Source organism: Lepeophtheirus salmonis, chromosome 13, assembly GCF_016086655.4.
Source record: "Lepeophtheirus salmonis chromosome 13, UVic_Lsal_1.4, whole genome shotgun sequence".
In the NCBI taxonomy this organism is placed as follows: domain Eukaryota; kingdom Metazoa; phylum Arthropoda; class Copepoda; order Siphonostomatoida; family Caligidae; genus Lepeophtheirus; species Lepeophtheirus salmonis.
In genome coordinates, this window is record NC_052143.2 from 35,728,148 (window position 1) to 35,754,287 (window position 26,140).

Genomic DNA, 26,140 nt, shown 5'->3' on the forward strand with positions numbered 1-26,140 from the left:
CAAATTAAACATTATTCTCGATGTCAATCCCGATTCTAAAAAACACCCGATTCTGATTAAAGGCAATAAAAATGAAAATTTTCATGGTATAAGGTCTTCCATATGTGATGTCATAAAACTGCTAACAAGTCTCCTGCTCTGATATTCCGTCATAGTCAATAATATTAAATGAGGCTTAAATAATAATTTGAAATAAATATATTTCATTAGACTTCCATCTGACTTTATCTCAAGTATTTGAAGTTAGGAATATTCTATTACAGATATATAATTTGATGGTTCTCTCTGCTCACCCACTAAAACATTCATATAAATCTTACTAAATAAACATTGTTGTAGATCTTGGAAATTCATTGCAAAACATTTTTTATATTATAAAAATACTGAAATGAGGGTGCTTAACGCACTCTAAAAGAGGGGATTTGATCATTTTAAGATATCAATCTAAAATGAAGAGGTGTTATAAAATGTATATGAGAACACTTCTTGTACAAATAAATTCACGACATAAAAATAATTTATCATTGAGTGCAGAATCCAAAACTGATCTCAGTTTTTCTCTGAGTCATGTGAATTCTGAAATATCTGGGATTATAGTAATTCGGGACTATTATCGTTCAGAGTCCTTTTTTACCTATAAAACAATCCCCATAATAAAGTTAGGATAAATAAAACTTATGTAAAAGTGTTTTAGATGATTAAAAAATGTTTATATTGAATCTGTATCTTTTTCTGAACTCGATATATTCCCGTTTTTAGGCTGAAAAATAATGAAAAACGAAACTATTCTTTAAAACCTTATGACTTATTCATTATACAATGTGAAACTATGAAATCTATAATTTAAAAGAAAATGTATTTTTTTTAAATATCCATCTGTAAGGATTGTTGTTCCGTCTTGTATTTTCTAAGTGATCCCATTTCGAAATATTAAAATTAAAAATCTGTTAAGATGGATGCTCAAGTTAGAAGTATCTTCTTCCTTTGATCCCTCGACTATCCTTTACGAGGCATGCTGTCATGAAATTGCTCTTGAAATCTGAAAAAAATATGATCATAATGTTGTTGACTATTTGCTAGTACACATGCAATAAAAAATTTGATGACTACAAAACGGAACAAAAATCCTTGGAGATGCAAATTTTTAACTAAATATTTTTTTTAAATTATACATTGAATATTTTTCTATAATATAAGCTATGATATTCCTTATCACTATGTATTATGAATAAGTGATACGGGTCTATAGAAGAGTGTTTTTTTTTTTTTTTTCATTTTTCAGCTAGAAAGTTGGAAGTATATCGAGTTCAGAACAAAATACGGAATCAATAAAAACAATTTTACACTAGTTTTATTAATCCTACTTATAAATCACTCTGAACGATAATAGTCTAAAATGAGTATAATCCAAGACTTTTTAGATTTTTCAGAATTCAGACGACTGAGAGAACAAATCAGATCATTTTTGGACTCTGAACTTAAATATAAATTCCATTATTTTCTGCAATTAATGTGTTCAAAATTTATCTCCTAATTGTTCTTATGTGTTATATAAAAATACATCATAATACCATACGACTATAACTATATATAAATGAAATTGGTATTCAGGAATATAAAAAACAAAATAAAAGCAACAAAGATACAATATTAGGGGGATAGTTCAACGGCTTGAATGTTTTGAAAATTTCCAATTTTTTCAAAAAACTGACTTTTTCTTCAATTATCATGAAAACACTTTGATTGGCTTATGGTATCCGGGTAGAGGCTTGAAAATTTAAAATTGTTTTACAAAAAAATGATAAGTGTTTTAAGTAGTAAATGGGTGAGCGCTGGCCCCTCAGAATTAAATTGGCTGGAGCTAAAAACCAGAGTCAATAATTTTATCAAAGGCTGACACAATTTTAACCGTAAAAAAAAGAATAGACCTTTATAACACTATTGTTATTCCAAATGCTTTGTATGAGGCTTCTCTTTACCAATATTGGCGGAGGATGCCATATTAGAGGAAAAAATTTGGTTGGAGAATCCTTTTTATCGGAATTACATTTCAGCTTCAAATAGACCAAGAAATTGATGGGTTGGTGGGCTCAAATCTTTTGTGGACATAATTACAAAAATTTATAGGAAAGTTTTGGTTGATATAACGAAGAATCCCAATAGGGAGTGGATATATGTGGTGACATCAAGCCCATACTGTGAATATGTTATACTTGGAGCTGATCTTATAAATATATATATATCGACGACTTTTTCCCTTTGCTTACTGCAACAAAAAGGGTTCTTTGGAAAGATACTTCCACGTACGATTGTGGAGTGCCCATAGATATTATTCATAAGAATCTTGGAAAGGAACTTTTTTTAAAGAATTTACGTGACCTTGTATCTTTGGAATGGGAGGCACTTCCAAAAAATCTGCTAACAATACATGATATTGGTATTCACTGTTTGTTTTTTTTTTTTTGTTTTTTTTTTACAGGAAGGTTTATTTTTCCTCTCATTAGTAATGTCAAGCTACACAATATACCCGTTCCCTTGGGATTTGACAATGATTTTTTTTCATTCAGAAGAGGTATCTACCACCTATATACAAACAATATTTCTTTTTTCGTCGCCAAACTCACTTGATGATCAAATAGAGCCAAACCAACAAGCTCTTCAGATAAATACCATGAATGGTTTGAAAATTTTTGAGATACCTTCCTTGAAATGAGAATAGTGATTCCAAAATAATTATTTAGTGATTTAATCAAATCCAAAGGATTAAATGAAGGATCTGATGCTGTAGGAGCAGAAATCCATGCTTTCAAATATATTTGCAAAATAACGACACAAATATTTTGGAATCCTTGTTCCTCTATAGAAATTAATTTAAATCGTGACGGAAATAACCAAATTTTTAAACAATACAATACTTTTGACAACCAACGAGCGTGTTATATTGGACTGGGGACTTAAATTACACCATGTTTTGGAGTAACACCAATAAATATTATTGCGTGTTCTAAAAAATTCTTTATAATAATTTCTTGGAAGACTTTGTTGAAGATTATCGTTGGCGGAAAAATTGATGATTTCTTATTTTATATCTTCAGTATGACATGCTATTTCACTATTTACATTTCCAGGCTCATAATTAATTTTGTCTATCATTTCCGGCATTTTTTGGAATCTTTTGAAGAGTAAAAAATCGATAGAAGTGGTATTTCCCTTGCATGAATTAAAAACAAAGCTAATTACTAATTCTATGATCTGTAATGTCTACATGCAAATGGTAATAACTTTTTATCAAGCGTTTTCTCTAGTAAAACATAAGTTCCAACTTTTCTACCTGTGTTTGAGCTGGTTGTATCAAAACACATAACTTTAATATTGTCTGTTGTAGAAGTTTTGGGAACAGATCATTTTACCATCACAATGGATTGATTACCAGAGGAATATTCCTTTGGAAATTTTTCGTAATATTTTTTGATCTATATTTAATTATCTGACTACGATAATACTTTGATTAAGAGCAAACTCATGAATGTTCCCCCCCTACTCTTGACTGATTCTGCCAATTTAAAAACACCTTTTCAATCACACATTTGTGCAATCAAAAGCTGATGTAACTTCTAGAGTAATTTAAGTTTTTAATAATCTTTTAAAATTTGATCATTAGACCTAAGTTCTTCTCCTTCCTTAATACGATTAGAGTTCCATCCCAAATGGATTTAAATTGTTAAAAAAAGTACTGCAAATGTGCATATCAGAAATTATCATTTATAGAGGGTGCTTTGATATTTAGGACATCTTTGCAGAGCCGATCGATGAGACTAATTTAACATTCCAAATTCAGGGCGAATACAATCAAAACAAAGAATTATGTTTTGTAGAAGGAAAATAGTAGAAATGTAAAAACATTGTACGTTACAAATTATTTATCTATTAGTTATCTGTTCTTTTATTTTGCATTGGAATTTATATTATGAATATTTTTTTTTCTCATTATAGCAATAATATATCTTAGAATAAATTCCTTCGTCTTTAAAAAATTATAGAAACATAAAAAGCTGCATGGTGAACTGTTTTCGTGATAATAAAAGAAGAAATATTTTTTTCGAAAAAATTTGCAATTTTCAAAACTTTGAGGCCGTTGAGCTATATTTTTCCTTTTTGCTGAAACTTTGCTGATTGTATTTTCTCATCATTAGAAACGAATTTTGACCCGGCGACCCAGAAATTTCAACAAAAAGGAAAATAAGAAAAGCCCTAATGTATATTTTGCATAGTGAATATTCTTCCTAGAACGGAAATATGCCATCAACTTGTGTGGTTCCTTGTCGCCATTTTGGTAATGTAGTTGGTCAAAAGCTACAAAAAAATAAGAAAATATCTTCTTTCCATAAATCTCCCACATCCGACACAAAAGTCCTTTATAAATGGAATTCGGCTATTTGAATAAATTGAATACATGTCATAAATGTTTGATATCATTTCTAATAATATCTGATGAGTGATTATATGTAATGATTATTGCATATATAGATGAGTGTGCTAATTTGGATTATGTTGATTATGTTAATATATATGAAAACTGAAAATACACAGTATAACCCTGACAATTTAAAGAATGTTTTGATGGAGAGTAGCTTAGTTGTCATGACACTTCCTTAGATCAGTTACAAGCACTGAGACATTGATCCTCAATTTTACTCAAAGTCCGACAATGACTTATAATCCTAACTCAGCCACAAATCCTAATGGTTACTCACCGTTTGATTTTGAGTACACCCAAATGTACATTCAGCTGTTAAAAATATATGTCAATGTAGTTGACAAATAAGTGCACTCCACATCATGATTTATGATGTAAATCGTATTTATTTTTTAGCTGGTCCACTTTTTTTTTTTTTTTTTTGGGGGATTTGTAATCTGAAAAATATAGATTAATTTCCTAAGCATTAATCCTTGCAGTTTCACTACTTATATTTAAAACCTGATTGAACGTTTGTATAGGATCTTAAAGGATGGCGAGTCACCTTGAGGATTTGAGGCAAAGTTATAATTGTATGTTAAGTCCTTGTTGGACTCAGAGTATATTTGAGAGCTACATCAGATTAATTCTTGCCAATGTGTTTTTTATTTCCATTTCCCTTCCTCCGTCGTCACAGCTAGTTGATGCTGATCTAATGAAACATCATGACAACTAAACTATGCTCCTTCAAACTTGACAGGGTTACCATGTTGGTTTTCGATTTCTTTTTTTAACATGTTCATAATACAGACGATTTTTATCACCAAATGTAATTATTTCGACAGCTTGTGAAAATAAAATTCATTTTTGAGCTTACCAACTCCACAAAAACGGGTGAGCTAAGAAATACTCCGGATTGTCATAACTAATAATGCTCCTTGCCTGTTGATACGTTAAAAAGTTTCAAAATAGCAATGAAACATATGCTTAAAAAGAACCTTCCTATTTTGCTCTTAGTAGCATATAATTTTACATAAATGTATGCTCTCCTTATTTGATATCATGTTATAATTCCTAGATATGATTTTATCTCGTCACATCTTTATACAACATTCATAACAGTATAGATTATAGCTACAAAGTATCCCAATCGTTTTAGGTCATACGTTCTACAATTCTATCAATACAGGTGCAAAGATGACCTGTGACAGAGAAAAAAAAATACATTCATTGATCAATCAAAAATAACATTAATTTGTACATTTTGTCTCTAAATCTTCGACAACACAGAAATTTGTAGACCTACTCTCTTAATTGTTCCCAACTGTAAGGTTATTTTTATTAAATAATAGGGATTTTCACAGCTTAGTAGAATAGAATTATAGTTCATAGAATATCAACATTGTCTCCTTAATGCAGACAATTGGATAAAGAAAAAAAGTGGTAGCCAAAGATATAATAATCAGGGTTTTCTTTTAAATCAAAGAAAATCTTGTTACATTGAGGTCAATGTGTTAAATTAAAAATTGAAGAAATAAATTGGCAAATAATATTATTCAATATTAAGATAATTTAAAGGAATGATAGGAAATTCAGTGGAGTCCACAGGATAATAGATTTATATTTGTATTTATTATTATTGGGTATTTAATTTTTTTTTTTTAAACCCCAATAATTAGTACTTTTTGAAAATCAAGTTTAAAAAAATTTTTTGGAAAAAAATTTCAAAAATCAAATTTCAAATATAAAGTTTCATAGAAAAACAAAACTTGATGTAGAATTTTTAGGGATAAAAATTCAAAAATCCACAGCTATTTACAAAAATCAATTTTTTTGAAAAACATTCAAAACCCACAATTAATCACAAAAAAGGTAATTTTTTGAAAAAAATTTCAAAAATCCATCGTTGTTTACATAAAATTTAATTGTTTTGGAAAACAAATTTTAAATATTAAACTTTTTGGGGAAATTTTTTTAAAAATTCACACCTATAGAAAAAAAATGTAGAATTTTTTTTTCAAAATCCACTGTTGTTCACAAACTATTTAATTATTTTGGAAAACAAATTTCAAATGTTATATTTTCTAGTAAAAATTAAAAATTCTAATATATGTCTATGAGTTCTTTAATCTATTAAAAGATTATGCCAATAAATATTTTTTCCCCATTGAATTTTTTTCAACCATATTCTTGATCCTGACAATATATAGAACCTGATACTTTTACAAATTACTTTAAAAAATTCAAAAACTATATATTTTTCTATAGTGATAAATGAATTAATAGCATGAGTTAAATGTTCAAGGTAAGGTTTTCTTCATTATTTTTAGAGGAATTTCAATATAAATATCGGCCAAAATAGATTGGTATCCTTTTTGCAACTCCTAAATAATCGGTATTGGTCATCCAAAAATAAATATCGAGTCGTAGCTTATTTGTCTAAGATAAGTGATAATAATGTCACAGACTGATTTCAATGAACACAACTTACTTCATCAATACAAACATGATTTTTTTCAGACTCGGAACATCGAATTCAAGAAACTAGAAGGAAAGTTTGATCGAAACTTATGGTAGCTACGTATAGTTTTTACATATTAACTATCTTCGGACAGGCAAGTATGCATTAATACTCTATTGAATTCATTAATAAGTAGTGTCAGTTTCTTTTATATATAAAAGTCAGCTGATAAAAACAGGTGAAGAGAGAAATCATAGCATTTTTGTTTATCACAAAAAGCGTGTCGCAATGATAATTCGCGTAGGGGTCACTGCGGGTGGGGAGACTATATTTAATTAAATCTGGTATTTGGTGAAAAAAGGTTCTGTGCATTAGATGCAAAATGTTGCATTTAAAAATAGTGAGTAGAACTAATTCTACGAAAGATTTTCTGAGTTCATCTAGGAATTTTATTTCACATTAATTCGTGACTATATTTTTATTTTGTAGTACCCTTGTTCAAAAAGTTGTGACATTTCTTTAATTATTTGAAAACTTGATTTAATTCCCTTTACAACATAAAAATAGATATTCAAATTGCGTTTTTGGTTCTAACACAAAAGAGCAACCCGAAGAAATGTGCATTTTTTTGGATTAAAATAGTACAAATAGTTTGTACGGCGCAAGAGTTCGTACATTTTGCTTAAATTTTGTGCAATTATGGATTTTTACGGACTTTTTAAAATTGAAGCAACTCCCCCATTGCAATAATTAACATATATTCACATATTTGAATACAGTCAATTTTGCGATACAAATAATCGTTGCATAAAAAATGTTATTCATTATGTGATTTAGTAGATCCTCGTAGTGTCGTTTCTTGCGTTTTCATCAGATAGCGTCACGTCCAGCCAGTGCTTTGACTTTGGAGTTACAGTATGTAATTCCTCGCCCCTTGTGAGTCACAGAAATGGAGGACAAACTCCAGCAACTAAGAGAGTTTGTTGTGGTATCGTATAAGTTTGAAATCCCCATTCCATTGTAGGCATAAAATAGTAAATTTATACAAAGGATGAGTGAAGATGTTCTCAACTAGTTGAAACTACCACTATAAGGCATTTGTGACTATCAAAACTTGTTTTGAATGATTTGTTTTTTAGTACCAATAACACTTATCTACTTTCAGTAAGATACAAAGATAGAACAATATATATCAATTGTAAATATCATGTTAACTACATTCTTCATATTTCAATCTGAAAAAAAAAACCGAACACATTTTAATCAAAAAAATAGATAAGATACAAAAATTCCTAAATTTTTCATCAAAACCCATAGGTATATAGAGTGAAATTTAAATATATCATACAAGTTATAATTGAAAAAAAAAGAAATTGGGGCGTGTAAGATATTATTTCCTTCTTTTTTTCCTTTTCTTCCCTCCCCTCCCTCTCCCCCCACCACATAAAGCAGATCCTTTTAAATATTACACAAAAGAGAGGAAAAAAACATAAGAGAAGAGAATTATAACACTGAATAATAATAATAATAATAAAAACTGTGAATACTTGTGACAGGATTAACGTAGCAATGTGCGTGCACGCATTTATTCCTTAATCAATTCCGGTATTATTCAACTGTTTAACTGGACTCCGTGGCATTTATTTTTGTAAACATTTAAAAGGAACCTCGTAATCATTGTCTCTATCTTCATGTCTTCGTCAGCTCCTGGAGACACCAAGAAAAACCAGTCCTTCTTACCCAATGTTACTCCATAGCCTTTCTTAACCCTTTCCTCGAAAATGATAACTTCCGGCAACACACGAAGAGCTGAGAGGACGTTTTCACTTTCTCTTGACAGAAACTACATTTTTTTTCTTTTTCCAGGGTAAGTTTGGAATTCGTATAGAATATCATTTTGGTATCGATATAGCTTCTGATGCGAGTTTGTGAAAGGGGTATTTAAAATACGTTGAATGATTTCTTGAGTTATTTTGGCCTTAAGTAAAAATTTCTAAGAAACTATTTGAAAAAAGACACTATCCTAAATAAAGGCTCGTGTAAATAAATTACTCACGTTGGGGCTGTGTCGACTAGAGCCATTATCGACTCGGTTAGACTCCACTTGAGTGGGCGATTTGTCGACTCTGCTTAAATATTGTGTTATTTTCAAAAACAAAAACCCAAGTTGACTTCATATTTTATGGAGTTGGCTTTATTTTTATCAATAAACTTCATGTTTTGAGTTTTGTTCATTAAATTTCTATTTAGTACCAATTTCGAATGAGATTCTGTCAATTTATGTGGAGATATTCTACAATTTTGTAACGAATTACTAAAACATATTAGTTCAAAAGTGGCTATTAAGGAAAAATAAATCAAACTTTCCTTAAAATACTTTGTGAAAAGTAGTAAGGTAATACATGAATGACATTAAATATTAATTACTAATTCGGAATTGGACATGCGTAACTATTTAGTTTTGTTGACAACATAATGATTTTGTGGATGTGTCATTTTTAATTGTATCCTCTATATGTAAACCCACACTTATTAGTCTGATAATAATTAATGCATGTTTTGATTTCATATCTAACCCTTTTGCATCGACGGGACCCTTGTGCCCCGTATTTTCATTCATTCTTCCTTGCACTATTTTTCAATATATTTAAGATATTTTTAAATTATTCAAAAGAGTAATCGTACATTCCTAAAATTTATTAACACCTTTTTATCATAGAACTTTATATTTGCCCTATATAAGTCTTCAAACTTTGTCATTTTTTGGAATTCTATAAAATAGCATTCTTCCTAGCATATGCTTTTTATGTATAGGTATTAAAATTTTTTATTGATTGTTTATTATTTGTATAGTATAAAGAGTAATTGTTGAAAATTTTACCATGTTTTGATGAAAAATGTAAACATTATGGCCGTTTAAAACACTGGTGTCCCTCTGAGTTTGAAAGCTATTTTTTTTTCTTTTAATTATATTTTAAAATAGATTAAGGATGAGACATGTATCTTTGTTTTTTGTCCTTTTAGAGTATTCATATTAAAGTACTCTTTATTAGTAAACTGATTAGCAAGTAATACATGTACATACAAATATTTTTATAAATACTTTATAATCGAATGTAGAGTTGTTTATAAATGAAAAAAAACCCCGTAAAATAAGATATTTTAACCTTTTTAGCTGCACTATTAGTAACTAAATTTATAGCATTTTAGACAAAGCAGACATTGCTGATGAAGAAAACATTGACAATTCATTATATGATAATAATACTTAAGTTATAGCTTATGAAGAGATTACCATATAAACGAATGCATAATATGCTTAATTGACTCTTGAAGCCCACGTTCAGGTTATTATTATGATATTTCGAAATTTTTACTTTGATGAAGATCTCAAAGATGATTAGAGGGATAAAACATATAAAATAAGACCACCGATAGTCTATCTGAACGGAAGGATCACAAATTTTTTATCCTACAATTGTTAAGCTCTCAGATCAAATAACTCCTTCAAAACACTAAGATTCAATCATCAACACAATTTTATCTAAGAGTTTTCTTTGAAATAATACTCTATACCGTTTATAACATTAAATATCAAAACAATTATCGCTTCTTGACTTCAAAGTTGTAATGGACAAGAGTTTGATCATATTCTATGAAGGGCATAAGAGTGGAATCAAATCGTCAAGACCAACGAAAAGAAAAAATGTATCTGTTATAATGGACAATCATAGTGGACATTAACCGGAGTATGAACAAAAAAGAAAACAATGTGCTTACTGTGCAAGTAAAAATATAGAAAATCGAACTTTGGTAATTTGTATGGCTTTTAATCTTACTTTATACTTATTACATTATTAATTATATTAATTTTCATCAATATTTCATGGTAGAATTATTACTTGATTGAATTATAAATAAAAAGTATATCAAAATAACTAAAAATCTTAAGAATTCAACTCCATAGCGTAACTTTAGTATTTCGTTTACCCATAATAAAAAATTACGGTTCATACCCAGAGGGACACCAGTATCCCATCAAATTCTGGCGAACCGTTTAAAGTTATTAAAAAAATAATTATAATTAGTTCTAATATGATCAAAGAGATCAAGAATTTACTATAATTATCTTTGATTTTCTTTTTAGTTCTTTGTGGGTAAGAGAGGACCTTACTTGATCAAAAAATAACGCTGATGGTACGAGTTCTTCAGTTAGGTACGACAAATGTGCCGAGAATGGCTTGATTGCTACATATACATAACTTTTATAGATCTTCATATAACTGATCCAGTTATTGATTGGTTTGAGATCAATAAAAAAGCTGCTGAAGGAAGTGGAGCTGTAAATCATCAAGACAGGTATCCAAAAATAAAAAAAACATATATAGTGATTTAGTTTATATTGCTCTCCAGTCACAAATACAGTCAGTCCCCTTAAGTAATTCTTGAACTATATTTTCGCTGAACAGATCGATCTTTATAACATAAAGAAGCTTCGACATCTACCTTGCTTTGTGTAAGGCACTCGGTCAGATGAACTGTCGAAACCTTTATCCTGTACTTATGTAGAGAAACCCCAGCATTATCAGTTCCTTACCTATAACAAAAGTCTAAGTGGATTACATTATGCAAAGCTGTAGGATATCTTGTTCTTCATTTCTAGCCTATCGTCCAGAGATGGATATTTGAGGTCCTTGATATCACAACAAAATAATGACTTAGGCTAAATAATAGTTTAAACCAACACTCAAATATTGAACAATGCTATTAATGAACAAAGCGTACCCTGTGAATGAAAATTCGTCAATCAATGATACTTGATACATGAAACAAAAAATGAATACTTATGTAATAAACAGTAAAATTTGACGCATGTACAAGTAACAGTGTCTGTATATGTGTTCAACAAACGTTGTTGCAATTGGGGGGTTAGTTCATGAAAATAGCAAATAAATTGAAGCCCAACTCTTAAGATACAAATTATGCACTATATCAAAAAAATAATATTAATAATTCCGGAGTGCCCACCCCCAAAATTACTTTTAAAATTTTTTTCAAAGTGGTAAGAAGAAACTGGCTAATGCTGTAATTATTAAATCCTTTTTATGCGAAAAACAATAGTTATATAATATTTAAGTTTATGAAGTACAGTTTAAAGGTCATAAAAAAGGTCCAAAGTAACAAAAAAGTAAATTTTTTCTAAATTTTTTTATTTTAACATGTGTACTGGGGTCTCCAATATTTAGGATGGCCTGTAAATTCAATCTTCTGTTGTAATATAACGAAAAAATTATGTTTCTAAATTTTCAGTCTTCAGGGGCCGTTTGTTTTACTTCTATAACAATTGTACTTTAAAAATGTTTGGCCAAAACTGAATTTCATTTTTAACCCCTAATTGCAATACTATAATAAGGATCATCTGATTTTGATGATGATTTATAATTTGGGGGAGGAAAAGGGACTGCAACACCTATATATGGTTATTTTTCTTATTAGAATATACAAAATTTTCTCTTAAAATTTAAATTATATTAAAAGGATAATTAATAAGTAAAAAAAGAATAAAGGTTTTTTTTTTTTTGAACTGAATTTTAATGGTTTTTATTATATTTAATGAACTGTCTAAATGCTCTCTACAATCAAGGAAATAAGATTCACCAAAAAATTACAAAAATATCACAATCCTTTTTTCTTCATATAAATACATTTTATATTTTACAACATTTGTTTAAGTAACACACATTATTATTATTTTTTTTTTTGCTTTATACGTGTTTAGAAATTGCAAATACGTTTGTAGTACTTACTTAGTTGTAGTACAAAATTAGGTTCGTGGGATTCTGACAAGGATTTCCAATAATGGGGTTAACTGTATCATCTTTATAAACAGGTAATTAAACTGTTGGAAATCATACATTTAAATAGTTTGAATAATTAGTCATTGAAAACCCCTGAAATGTCTAATTTTTATTACAATAATACGGCATTTTACCATACCAACATTCAAAAGTATATTTAAACAATATAAAACTGTATTTTCAATTAGTAATTATTATATATGATATAAATTATTAACATCTGTGAACGAAATGAATACTTTTTTTTTGGAATATTTTATACTTGTGAGTTTATTATCTCGAAATGTAGCTAAATTAATAAATGAAAATCAAGAAAGACACTTTATATACAGAATAAACCATCTGTGTCTCCCCTTTCATTTCTTTCTTTCATTCACCCTCAACCTTGACTGTCAATAGGGAAAGACCAAAATTGTAAAATAAATATCTATATATATAAATATTGAATTGATAATCATGTCAGTAACTAAGTATGATATGACAAGAGTTCCAAACGCAGGCCTTTGATTGATATAAAATAATTGTTAATTCCAAATTCTATGTTTAACCTATTTTTGAGTTCATATTACATAGAGCCATCTGCTTAAAATCATACAAAAGTCAACTAATGAAATCTATGAAAACAGCTGAAATTATTCAAATTATTTGAATATATGATTTCCAACCGTTTAATGACCTGTTTATAAACATGATCCAGTAGCAACTATTATTAGAAATCCTTGTCAAAATCCACGGAATTTAATTTTTGGTAAACAGCTGTGAATTTTTGAAGTTTTTTTCCTAAAAAATTTATTTGTTGTGAACAGGTGTAAATTTTTGAAACTATTTTTCAAAAAAATTAATATTTGAAATTTTTCTAACTTATTTTTAAAATTTTTTGGATTTTTAGATTTAAAAAAAAAAATCCAAAGTTTACATACCTTGCTACATATTTCAGTATAATAAAATGAAACAGCAAATGACAAATCTACATTTAAAAAATACAACATCGAATACCAGTATCAAGTATCCTACCTTCCATAAAAAACATTCTCTTCATTTTGAAATTTGATATTTGTATTATTACATAAACATGGATATATATATATGTAGACCTCCATGCGAGAAGTAGAATGTGATATACTTCAAAAGTACTCGTGTAGTATGACCAAATAATATATATTTGCTATTTATTTTTGTATTGTGATGAGAAACAACATCATTCGTTGAATATACATAAATATTTATTTAAGTATCGGTCATTACCATGGACTTAAAATCAGTCCTGTCTCCTCCCTGTTATCAGTCCTTGACAAGTGTCCCAAATTTTAAAGCCCCTTCAACAAGATAATCATTTGTACTACTGGTTGGTCAATTGAAATCTGAACACTTACTAATTCAATAATTAATTAAGGTCCAGGGATTAAAATTATTTCATATCTTTATATGTTAAAGCATAAGCAATTAGTTACAAAACAAAACAAACATTTGCTCTCTAACTTACGTACAAGTCAAAAATGGCTCTTGAACATGATCAACAAATTTCCATTCATCCACAGCAAGTAGTGGGGCGTCTACAGACAACTGTCTACGCCGTCAGCAAGTCCAAAACGATGGAGGAGAAGAAGGGCTTTGTCAAAAAGGCCAAACTGGACCTGGAGGAGTTAAAGAAAACAGCCCAGGCCAGTCCATTCAAGTCCTTGAGGGCATATACATAGCCTTGTAGAGTCAACTTTTGACACCATAAATAAAATAAACCCATCTCCTCCGTTGCAAGACTTTTTTGAATGAGTTTCAAATGAGTCTTTTGATCTTTTTGAACTCTTTTTTTGACACTTTTGGTCCTTCTACAGCCAGGTCTTTAATGCCAACCCATTCCACTGCACCTTTTGGATAAATATCTAGGGGAAAGTCTGTAGTGTCCATCATCCAAACCGATTCCCTCAATGCCCCTGTCAACCAGTACTGGGACGTCATGACAGAACACTATATCTGCAGCGGGTGCCAGGCCTTCCGTTACCATCTGGAAGCCTTAATTGCGAGTAAGGGCAGCTATATTGATGATTACAAGAGCTCAGGCACATATATATTTACAGTAGTAATTTTGTTGAAGCTCTATTGTTAATAAAAAAAATATGTTTTTTTGTTGGATTATGTTGAATTTTAAAATTATGTATGATTTCGAATAAGTAAAAATATAGTGAGCCTATGTTAGATATTCTTTATATACTCCTTGTTTCAACTCCCATTTGCAGTTTTACTTAAAATATGACTTGCCGATATGTAAAAATAAAAGACATCTAAAATGAACAGGCTCAGCCTGAAAGTTTGAAGATTGTTTGGGAGGAGATAAATCCCACTCCGTGTATAGTAAAGCACATAAGGTCGAATTACTCCGATGTCAGTCTTCAATTCTACTCTGATTCCAACCCAGACTTACATTCATAATTCCCAAACAAACCCTTATTTTTATTCTCCAACTTTCCAGAAGAAACCCTCATTTTTATTCTCCAACTTTCTTAGGGACACGCAATATCTATTACTTTATACTAAGTTTTCAAAAGTTAGATAAAACTCTATTCATATTGCCAACAGGAAAAAACCACTTGAGCTTTCTAGAACATATTTTATACACATTTCTATAATTGTACCAAAAGTGTCCAAATAGACTTCAAATGATTCTTGCAACGAAGGAAATAGGTTTCTTTCTTTTCTATTGTCAAAACTAGACTCCCTGCCCTTGAAAGGCTCTTTCCACCCTCTTTTTTGATAGCTCAATGGATAGATTGGTGTAAAATATCTAGATCTCTTGCATGGGTCCACATGGACTTAAGAGGACTAGGCTGTTTTCTTTAACTCCTTTGTGTCCAGTTTGGCCTTTTTGACAGAGTCCTTCTTCCTCTACCATGAAGGGTGCGAATGAAAATTGGTCCATCACGTAAGCTAGAGAGCTCAGGTTTGTTTTGCTTTGATACTAATTCTGTATATTTTAATATATGTACGAAAAGTAAATTTAATGTCAATCACTACAACTTCATTAATTATCGAATTACTAAGTGTTAAGATTTCTATGTACCACCTGGTATATGTTTAACTTTGAATATAAGAGTAGTCGGCTCAGAGCTTTTTACCAGTATCTAAAAAGACAATATTTGAGTATCATGGCAACATTAATTCAAATTTAAATCAACCAACATGAACTTTTTTTTCACAAGTGCATGTTCAACGTTTTGTTAATTCTTTTCATATTACGAGTAATATCTCAATATTTGACATGGAGAAGTTCAGACTTTTCAGTGAAAGAGTCACATAAGTAAATAGCAATTTGTAAACCTCTGTTACATCCCTGAAGTGTTTATCCAACTCAACGACTAAAATATCCATATAATATATTTTGTGTATAATATTTTTACTTCAATTTCGATGAAGTAAGTTCTAAATGAATGGGTTGCTTCCCAAATATATTTTTTTTTTGCATTGATATGTTATTTAATTAGTTTCTGAGCTATGAAAGAATTTAAGAAATTAAATAGTGAAGTTTCAAGTACATATAATGATAATTTATCTATACCAAGATAAAAGTGAGATGAAAAAAGAATGGAAGATATTATACTATTTGGATTGTAATAATCTATTCATATATAAATAATCCATCCTATAATAAATACAAAATTTAATATTCCTTTCTCCAACTAGTATTTTTGATTGTGAATTCAGGAAAATATAATATAATAGTAAAAAGTATTCAATTTGTTCACTGATGCTTGTCGTATTTTGAAACAGAGACGATATGATAATTGTAGTAACTAGAAAAATACGGCCGAAATAGGAAGTGTAATACACTTCCACAAAACTTATAGATCTTGGTCTAGTTAGCAATCCCACGAACCCAAAATATGGCATTCACTGGAAAATCATCTTATGATAACGAATTATTAATGGAGGACTTTATTACATACTCACCTCTTGAAGGATAACAGCTTTGTTAAAGATTTTCCCTTAACTCTCTCCATATATTTCAGATAACTTTCCTCTCGAAACATCTTTCTCATACCTCATACCCAATAAAAATGACAAAAACATTTTGGAAACATCATATATTAATAACTATGAATCAGAGTGCCTTTACAAATATTGAGATAATTATTAGAGACTTCAACATATTCTAGAAAAATCCAAATTATTCTCACACAGTCCTGAAAGAAATTGAAGCTAAATGTTTTACAGTATGATATAAAAAGTAATATTGGTAAGGTATTGCCAGTAATAATGTAATAAAAAACAGAGACATTATATGTCATTTATGAAGAAAAACGTAATAAGTAGGGATGCTATTTTTGTAGATCTTCAGACGAAGACAAGAAAAAAACTTTTAGTGTTTTTTTTTACTTCAATTTTTTTCTTCTTTTTTATACAATATTATACATTTAACTAAAAATTTCAAACTTCACATGGATAAATTTTTAATAGAAACTAGCTACAAACTTCAAATCTACGCAGGAGCGAGGACTATGCAGTAGGATGATCATTCAGTCTATACGTAGACGAAACAAGGGGTCCCTTATTCAAAAACTTCTCCAAGAGATCAAATCAAGTACTTTTCCAAACAAAGAATAACTTTTTTTACTATTGATTTGAGGAATTGTTATTCACATCAGCTGTATTGTATGTGATTAAGAACGATAGATAACGAGGTTCATTTGAAAAGTCCGTGCAAAGTACGAGAGATGGCACTATTTGCTCGTATCGAGGTTATGTTTAGTTAGTAGCATCTTTTGAAAGAACGCTCGCCAACTTTTAGCCAAATGGGTATATTTCTTTTACTGTTTAATATTTGTTTGAATCGAGATATGCAATTCCTAAGGTAATCATTTTTGTAATGCAATAAACATAAAATTGATAATTCGACAAATCATCAACGACACTTTCAGACATTTCACATGGAGGAAACTTGTACTAACTTTTCTGAATTTATAATTAAATTAGATGTCGGGAACGTTAGGACAAATAATTTCCCAAGTTTCACTATTAATGATAAATAAACATAACCCATATTAAACATGAATATAATATGGATACTTGAAAACGAGTTTGTTCAATTTGTGGGTCCATCCAATACATTTATTGTATGATATAGCGGTAATTTATTGGTATGAAGTTCACACACTTTTTAAACAAGTCTATGTACCAAAAATTATTTTTATTAGTTAAACTCTTAGTATTTTTAAAAAGGTATCTTTTCTAACAAGCTCTAAGCAAAAAGATAGACAAATTGGGATATCGAAAATAAGAGATGGAAGTGATTTGGGAGAAATCAGTGTACGACCATAGTGTTCACCTAGCCTAAATCGTAATGATACTTCAATTATTAATATTAAGATTTGAACAACGCCACTGAGCCTTTTATCACGGTATTCATTCCTCAAAGTCAGCTGATTAGTTTTATATATAAAAAAGGAATTAAATATTTGTAATGAATGAAAATATTTACTTAAATAAAATAAAATCAACCGTAGAAATTAAAGAATAATAAATAAAAGATCGCATTTTTACTTGAGTTTAATGGACCATGTTTGTAGTCCAAAATTATACATTGATAAAATAGGGTGTCTTATTTGGCAAAAATGACCAATGAAAGTATATTTAATAATAATTTTGTATACACTTGGTATGGAAAAACGAGATTTAAGTAGTGAAAATGAGGAGAAACGTCTAAATAAATGCGCGTTATACGCTGTACCCAAAGAGAATATTTATTTTTTGACAGCATGTTTGAAACTAAAAGATTAATCCTTTGTGAGAAGTTATAGAAAGATTGATGAAATATTATTGTAAAATATATGTTTCATCTAAAATTCTTAACAAAATAAAAATCATATTACTTGATTAAAGTCCTAAATTTAAAAGAAATAATATCAAAATTTCCTTTTTTCGACATTTTAAAGATTTTCAAATCAAAATACTTCCATGAATTACCATTTTTTTAGAAGTTTGATGGTTATTTTTTTCCTTGGAAGAATAAAATGCCAAATTAAAAATATCTGGTGGAACCAAATTCCAAACTTTTGTCATTACAGTGCACCCTAATATATAAATAGGTACACTTGAATAAACGATGTGCATCACGCTTCCTTCTCTTGCAATCGTTCTTTATTACAATTGCAATATTGCAACAAAAAAATGTTAATATGGAGATTAAGACATCTTAATGCATTTTTAAATCATTCCTCATGCAAATACATAAAGACGTGTGTAAATATTAATATTTGATTCCACAAACTGCATCTCTTTATAACATTATATATTATTTATGACACCTCTTGAAGCCTCTATTATAGCAGCGGCTTTAAAATAAGATCACACCAGTTTAAATAATTGTTTAAAAAAAACCAACATAATTTAATAAAAATCCACCGTTAGGGTGGTTATGAGGATTTCTATTCGGAGGTAAGGGGTTTTTGAACAAATGTTTTCTTATAAATTTCAAAAATTTAACAAATAACTTCTTTTTTTTAAATTCCCGTTACCTATTAAAAAATATAATGAAGCCGTCAATCAAAAATTCTAAAATGCTACTACCGTTAGTATAATTACATTATACGTCGTCATAAGAATCCCTGTGCATTGCCTAAGACTCGAGCGTATCTTACTTCTACTTTATGGCTTTATATTTTTTAACACTGGTACGGGACTGGCAAATTGTTTTGTCAGACACTTTCATACAGGTTATATTCGGTCCGAAAAAAAACGTGATCCCAATTCATGCAAGCTACATTTATTTTTAAATGTATATTATTCTTTAATTATTGAATTATGCTTTATTTTATCAAATTAATATTGACAGACATTTTTTAAGCATAATTAGAGAAGTATACCCTTTTGAATAAAATTCCCCATGTTTACAAATGTTAAAACGAATTTACGAGATAAAATTCTTTTTTTGAGACTCTTAGTATGAAAGTATGATAAAATTATACACGTTAACAGTGTAAAATCATTTCTTACACTAAAATTTAACAAATAATAAAACCAGTTAAATATACATTGATTATTGCCAATAAATTATTTTTATGGATTAATACTCTCTATTAAGCACAATTTACATAAATTGCAAGACAAGTGCTTTTTTTTTTGTAGAACAGTAAAAAAAAAAAAATTATAATCTGTCCCACAAAATCGTTTAGGAAAAAATAATTCACAAACCCCTGTACATAAGCTTTGTTTATTCATAAACGTGAAGTATTATCATTTTAATGTGCAGTATTTTGACGGTTATTGAGCATTTACTATTGTTGAAACTCGGTCAAAGACCGATTTTTTTTTCGGTTCGGTGTTGAGTGAACTTTTCTAGACCGATTTGGACCCATTTTTTGGCCTAGACCGTGGACCGATTTTTTCGGCCTCATATTGTTGAGCGATTTAGATTTTGCCTCACTTTATGGATCGATTTTTTTGGTCTTAATTTATGGACTGATCTTTTCGGTCTCGTACATTCGGATACAATTTTTTTTTCTACATCAACTATGATGCATTTTTTTCAAAAAAATCTCTAAATTACACTTGAAAAAATACGAAACAGGGGGATTGAAATTAGTCCTAGTTATCTCTGTTTAAACTTCGTATAACATCATTGTACTTGAAAAACACATACGATGTCTTGTTATAAACAATTTATCAGTAAAATTGTTTTTTTGGGACAGTTTTGGAAATTAAAAAAAAACAAAAAAATACTGTTAAGGCTAAAAAGTATCCTGCTCGTTTACACTCATATTTTCTAAGTATACATATTTATTAACATCCTATAATTACAATTACCGAATTAAAATTATGAATCCTTTGCTTAAGTGATTTTATTATAATTGAGCGACGTTGCTTAGTGAACAAAGCACTCGGAATAATTTATTATCTTGAATTCAATTTTTGTAGGTTCAATATTAGATTACTTCTAAAAGCGAAATTATACAGGGTGAGGACTTAAATTTAGAAAATTTTAAAAGCCGTTCCACTTTACATATTTGTATTTTTGCAAATTTTTATGGCAAACTTATGAATCAAAAGTTACTAATTAAGTAATTATCTACACTTTTTATGTAATATGTTCCCCTTCATTCTGAATGATGGCTTCAATAGAGGGACGAACAGAAGAACAGCTGGCATTGGTGAAGTCCGAGGATAAGTTTTTCCACTCCGTTGTGATCACGATCTTCAGGGCAACGACATTCGAGTGATAAGTCTAGTTCATCTTCCCTCCAGGACGCACCAAACAGTGAAGACCAGGGGTTCATGTTGGGTGAGACGCAGCCCAGAAGTGTGCCTTAAAATTTTTAGCTTTTTTTTAAAAATCAATATGTCGTCCCTCAAAAGCAATAACAGTCTTTACACAGAACATATTTTCAGTTCTTGACGAATAACACTGTGTCAATGGAATACTACAATAATTTGGATGAGATGTGGGGCAGACATTTTTCTGCAAGGTGACCTAAACTGCAATGTCCAGGGGGTTGAGTTCAGGGCAGGAGGAGGTCCTCATTGAGGTAGGCTCGAAGTTGGTTTTTTAAGTTTCCGTTGTTCTTGCCTGAAATACCTCTTAAACCAATTCTCATCCATCCTGGACATATTGATGCTGTAGGCATTCCGGAAGGAGATGTCAACGGTCTCATCGGCCTTCTCAATTGTGTCAGTAATGCAAAGGAGATGGCACACTCGTGGCCTTTTTTTTGTTGTTGCTCCGACGTTTTTCCACGTAGAGACGTGGGATAAAAAACATGAATTAGTCATTTTCATTGCATCTATGGTCATAGCCACCTCCTCCCAAAGCCACAGAAACCCCAATTCAATACAGTAACCATTGTAACATATATCTTAAAGACTGAGATTTATTATAAATATACAAAGTCTGATAAAAACAAAATCGATTTTTTTGTAATTCCGTATTCAATTCGTATTTGATTCCCAAATTTTAATTTTTAACATGTTGACACATGTGGAGACAAAGTATGGATCATTAATTTCTTTTGGCAGATAACATTGTTAAACGTCATTTGGGGTTCACTCCAATTTTAATTGGTGAACAAAATGCGAAAAAAATCAATTTATGGATAAATTTCTTTAAAACTTCTCAAAGATTGTTGATTCTATAAAAGTATTCAGAAGTCAGCCTTATTGTTGATGCAGAAGTTTTGGTCTTTTTGGCTGTAATTGGGTTCTTGATGCTATAAAGTGCCCAGTTGGAGATGCTAAAGGTCTTGGCAGCGTTCTTGGGAGTATCGTTGGCGCAGAGAAGAGTTAACATGCGTTACCTTTTCTGTTGTTACTTGGACATTTTTACAAATAGTGAACTTTTACCACGACAAAAGTTGTTTGTTTTTGTTTTAACCGTCGATTGGTTACGTTTTTAAGCCCCGTAATTAAAAAAATAACTGGAACTAAATTTGTATTAAATACTACCGCAAGTTTTGGGCCCAACTCCCTATGCGAGCATGAGAGCTAAGAAATCACACACATAATTGAATTGTAACCCCATGGATCCCCCTTTGAAAACGTCTTAACACAATAGAATACTAGTTTTATTATTATTTTTGGGAAGTATGTAGACGTAATTTTCTCTCATTAAAAGGTCAATGCACCAAGACAATTCTTTTATATGTAGGGATCATAAATTTGTCTGCATCTTTGAACATACACTTCATGATTGATCTTTTATAGAGTAATCTTGGACTATGTATGTATGTACTACATTGAATTGACAACTAGAGCTTTTTACTCAGAAACAATATCAATAATTCTTTATTTCCTTATGAAAGAGTTGGAGACATACGGCGTATAAGATATATAAGTCTATAAATAGTTATTACACAAAAACCAGATGAGCTATAGCTATGTAGAAAAAGACTTATGAACTTGACAATAAAACCTGCGACAAAATTTATTGCCTTTGTACAATTATTCTTTGTTTGCTTATGAAGAAAGGCACAATTACGTGCTGTGTGGAAGGGACATACTCCATATTTATGTACATGTATGAGTCCCTTATTACGTATTTTTATTTTTTTGGTTGGAATATATTGTGCGTCAATATAAAAACAATCTGGAAAAACAGAAAATTCCTATATTTTTTTTTATTTCAGTCACAAATTTGAGTGAGTTGTAGGCTTTGTATTCAAATTTGTGGGATGAGTTAAGATACCCAATAATTTTACCGATAGTTTAAAATCTTAATTTGATTTAACCTTTAAGCATGTGTATTACTAATTTGTCAAACTATGAAATAATAAATATATCAAGAATAAATAAAGAAGTAGAGCTTAGAAACAGAACAAGGCTGATAGAGAAAAAGTTCTGCTTATGCTTTAAGTTAGTGCAACTTCAGAAAAACGCACAAATTTTCAGTCAAAACAAAAAACTTTGGTTGTGTTTTTACGTGCATTTCAGTTCTCCTTAGATCTGACTCATTTTACTGAATGAACAAAATTCCGAGTACGCTAAGTAGTAAACAATTATGTACATTTATGTCACTAAAACAGATTATAAGTTTAGTGTCATGAGCTAATTTTCAATCAACTTCAGTTGACGTTATTTTGAACATAGAAATAATATTTTTGTTAAACCAATTATGGAATTATTCTAAAGTTAGTATGGTCAATTTATTGTTTCTACAAAAAAAGCTTTAATTCGAGGTATAAGGACAAGCAAATCAAGCAAATGCTCAGTTTATTCTTTAAAAATAAAAAAATTCAAATCTTTAGGACCGGACAGCTACCTTCAAATATTTTTCAAAACTATAAAAACTTTTTTTAATGTTTTTTTGTACAATTTGTTACGATTTTTTAACCTTAGCATTTTACTTAACAAAAAAAAAAAGATTTTTTTATCACCCTAGTGAGTCAAAGTATTTCTTTAATGTGGCTAGGACTAATAAACTTAATAAACATAGAATGAAAGCAATAATCATCATGATAGCAGATAAGACTATTAATAATATTGATGAATATCACGGGGGAACACTCATTTTTTACAAATGAATGCAAGCCAAAAAAAAAAAAAATGAATTTATCTCTCAGCGCAGAATCATAAACTGATATAAGCTATGATAAGGAATATCATTGCTTATATTACAGAAAAATATTCAATGTATAATTTAAAAAATATGCATCTCCAATAATTTTTGCTCCATTTTGTAATAATCCCATTATTGATGAGGTGTATTTGCAAAAAAAACAACAACTTTGTCGTCATATTTTTTTCCCAATTTCAATACCAATTTCATGATGCAATGCCTTGCAAATGGAAGATTGAGGCAATCGAAGGAAGATACTTCTAACTTTGTCATCCATTTCAAGAGATGCTTGAATTTGGATTCCAAATTCCACGAGGGATAACAAAAGGAGAATTCATTCTAGGAAAACTACCAGACCTCATAAGAGACTAGAGTGGACTCCTTTTTTGGGAAAGAGACAACAGGATCGAAACAATAAAAATCGTTGGAGATTTTTTAATTAGATCTTTTTCTATGTTATATATTCAATAATTTCTATAATTTAATCTACGATATTCTTCTTCACTATGTGTTATGCATAAATTATAAGTGTCGTTTTTGATCATTTTTCAACTAGAAAATTGGAAGTATATCGAGCTCAGAACAAGATATAGAATCAATGAAAACACTTTTTAATCCTAAAAACACTTAAATATAAGTGTTATTAGTCCTACTTTTAATTTTGGGGTTGTGTTAAGAGTAAAAATGACTCTGAACGATAAAAGTCCCAATTTTGTATAATTTCAGACAAGGGAGAAAAAAACTGCGGTCCCTTTGGGATTCTGCAATCATAGAAAAATTCAATTACTGTCTTCAATTAATTTTTAAAAAAATTTCCCGCCTTATTGGCCTTCTGTGTAATTAATACATTATGTTTTTCTTGAACCAGAATTCGAGTAGTTTTTTTCCCCCTTAAAATTATCAAATAAAATAAAAAACAACGTAATTAATTTCATAAATAAACAACCAAACAATCATTCAATACAACTAACGCACATATATTTAAAACAAAATAAATGTTCAAATATCTAAAACTAGCTTAACATATAAAATAGACAATTCATAATCAATAAAACTTCCATTTAGAGCTTTTGAGTTTCTTTTCGATCGATATTAGTTTAACTAGTTTAGTATTAGTTTAAACTCTAGACAAAAACTTTAGTGTAATATAATTCTACATATTTGGTCTCATTAAGTCTATCGACAAGTAGATATCCCCCTCATCAACAATTTCCAAATATTGTCCAATTCTCATTCATATAATTAATACATGATGGATTATTCATATTGTAAAATACTCATTGAAGGACAAACATCCAACATACATATTGAACATACTATAATTTTAAATTGAACTAAAATATACAAGTGTATATATCAATATATTAATTATCATTTTTCGGGCAAATGTCCAAAATGGTCCTGCAGCGGAATTTTCATTAGGCATATGTACAGGGTGAGGACTCAAAAATTTAGAATCCTCTTCGATGCTGTCTAGCCTCAGTTCTAAAACATACAAATTTTTGTATTTGACGCCATTCAAAAGAACTGCCAAAAAGCTAAAATTTGATGTTGGTTTTCTTTAAATGCGATCAAAAATGTCTGAGCAACAAGCAAAACGGCAGATGGTTTGCGATCTCCTTTGCGAGTGGAACAACTTCTCCTCTGACTTCATCAAGGCCAGCTGTGCTTCTGTTCGTCTCCGTATTGAAGCCATCATTCAGAATGTAGGGGGCATATTGAAAAAAAGTGTAGAAAATTGTTGAATTACCAAATTTTGCTTTAAAAGTTTGCATTAAAAATGGCACAAAAAAAATATGGAGTAGTGAAACAGTTTTTTTTCTCTCAATTTTGTAGACCTCATGCAGTGCATTTGGCAAAATTGTTTTTTTCGGGCAATTGTCCACTCACAGCTTGAAATGATTTTATGATCTAATGTGTACTCCATGAAAATATTTGCCTATAATTAGTACACAAGAGTACTTCCAAAATTTGAAATATTTTATCTAGCCATTAGTATTAATGAATGTCAGTAGGGATGAGCTGTATGTAGAGCGCAGTGAGAAGATATGTTTGAGACTTAAAATGATGTTACTTTTGGCTTATATTTAAAATTGAGTTATATAATTTTGAAGAGATAGTCATGAGATAGGAAATAGGCGTATTAAGCAATCAACAGCAACTGAACGCCTTTTAAAACTAACAAACCCCGCAAGTAAATAACGTAGTTTTAGAAATTTGATTCTGATTTTGATTCTCTATAGTTAAAATTTCATTAAAAATGCGTATATAAAATAAGTTGCATATAAGACGATACTGCATTAATTTTTTTCAATAGCTTCTTAATATAA

General features: G+C 29.7%; 1 long non-coding RNA gene across 3 annotated transcripts; it reads left to right on the top strand.

The window, feature by feature from the left end:
* The first annotated feature begins 8,471 nt into the window (after window positions 1-8,471).
* On the top strand, window positions 8,472-21,665 carry LOC121128707 (uncharacterized). Of its 3 annotated transcripts, XR_011783301.1 has the most exons (5): window positions 8,472-8,784; window positions 10,543-10,730; window positions 11,065-11,276; window positions 20,885-21,044; window positions 21,152-21,665. It is a non-coding gene; the product is annotated as an uncharacterized lncRNA (long non-coding RNA). The 3 variants fall into 3 exon arrangements; XR_011783302.1 differs by lacking the exons at window positions 20,885-21,044; window positions 21,152-21,665 and adding an exon at window positions 17,987-18,589 and having other exon boundaries at window positions 8,473-8,784; XR_005868253.2 differs by lacking the exons at window positions 20,885-21,044; window positions 21,152-21,665 and adding an exon at window positions 14,314-14,979 and having other exon boundaries at window positions 8,474-8,784.
* Window positions 21,666-26,140: the final 4,475 nt, after the last annotated feature.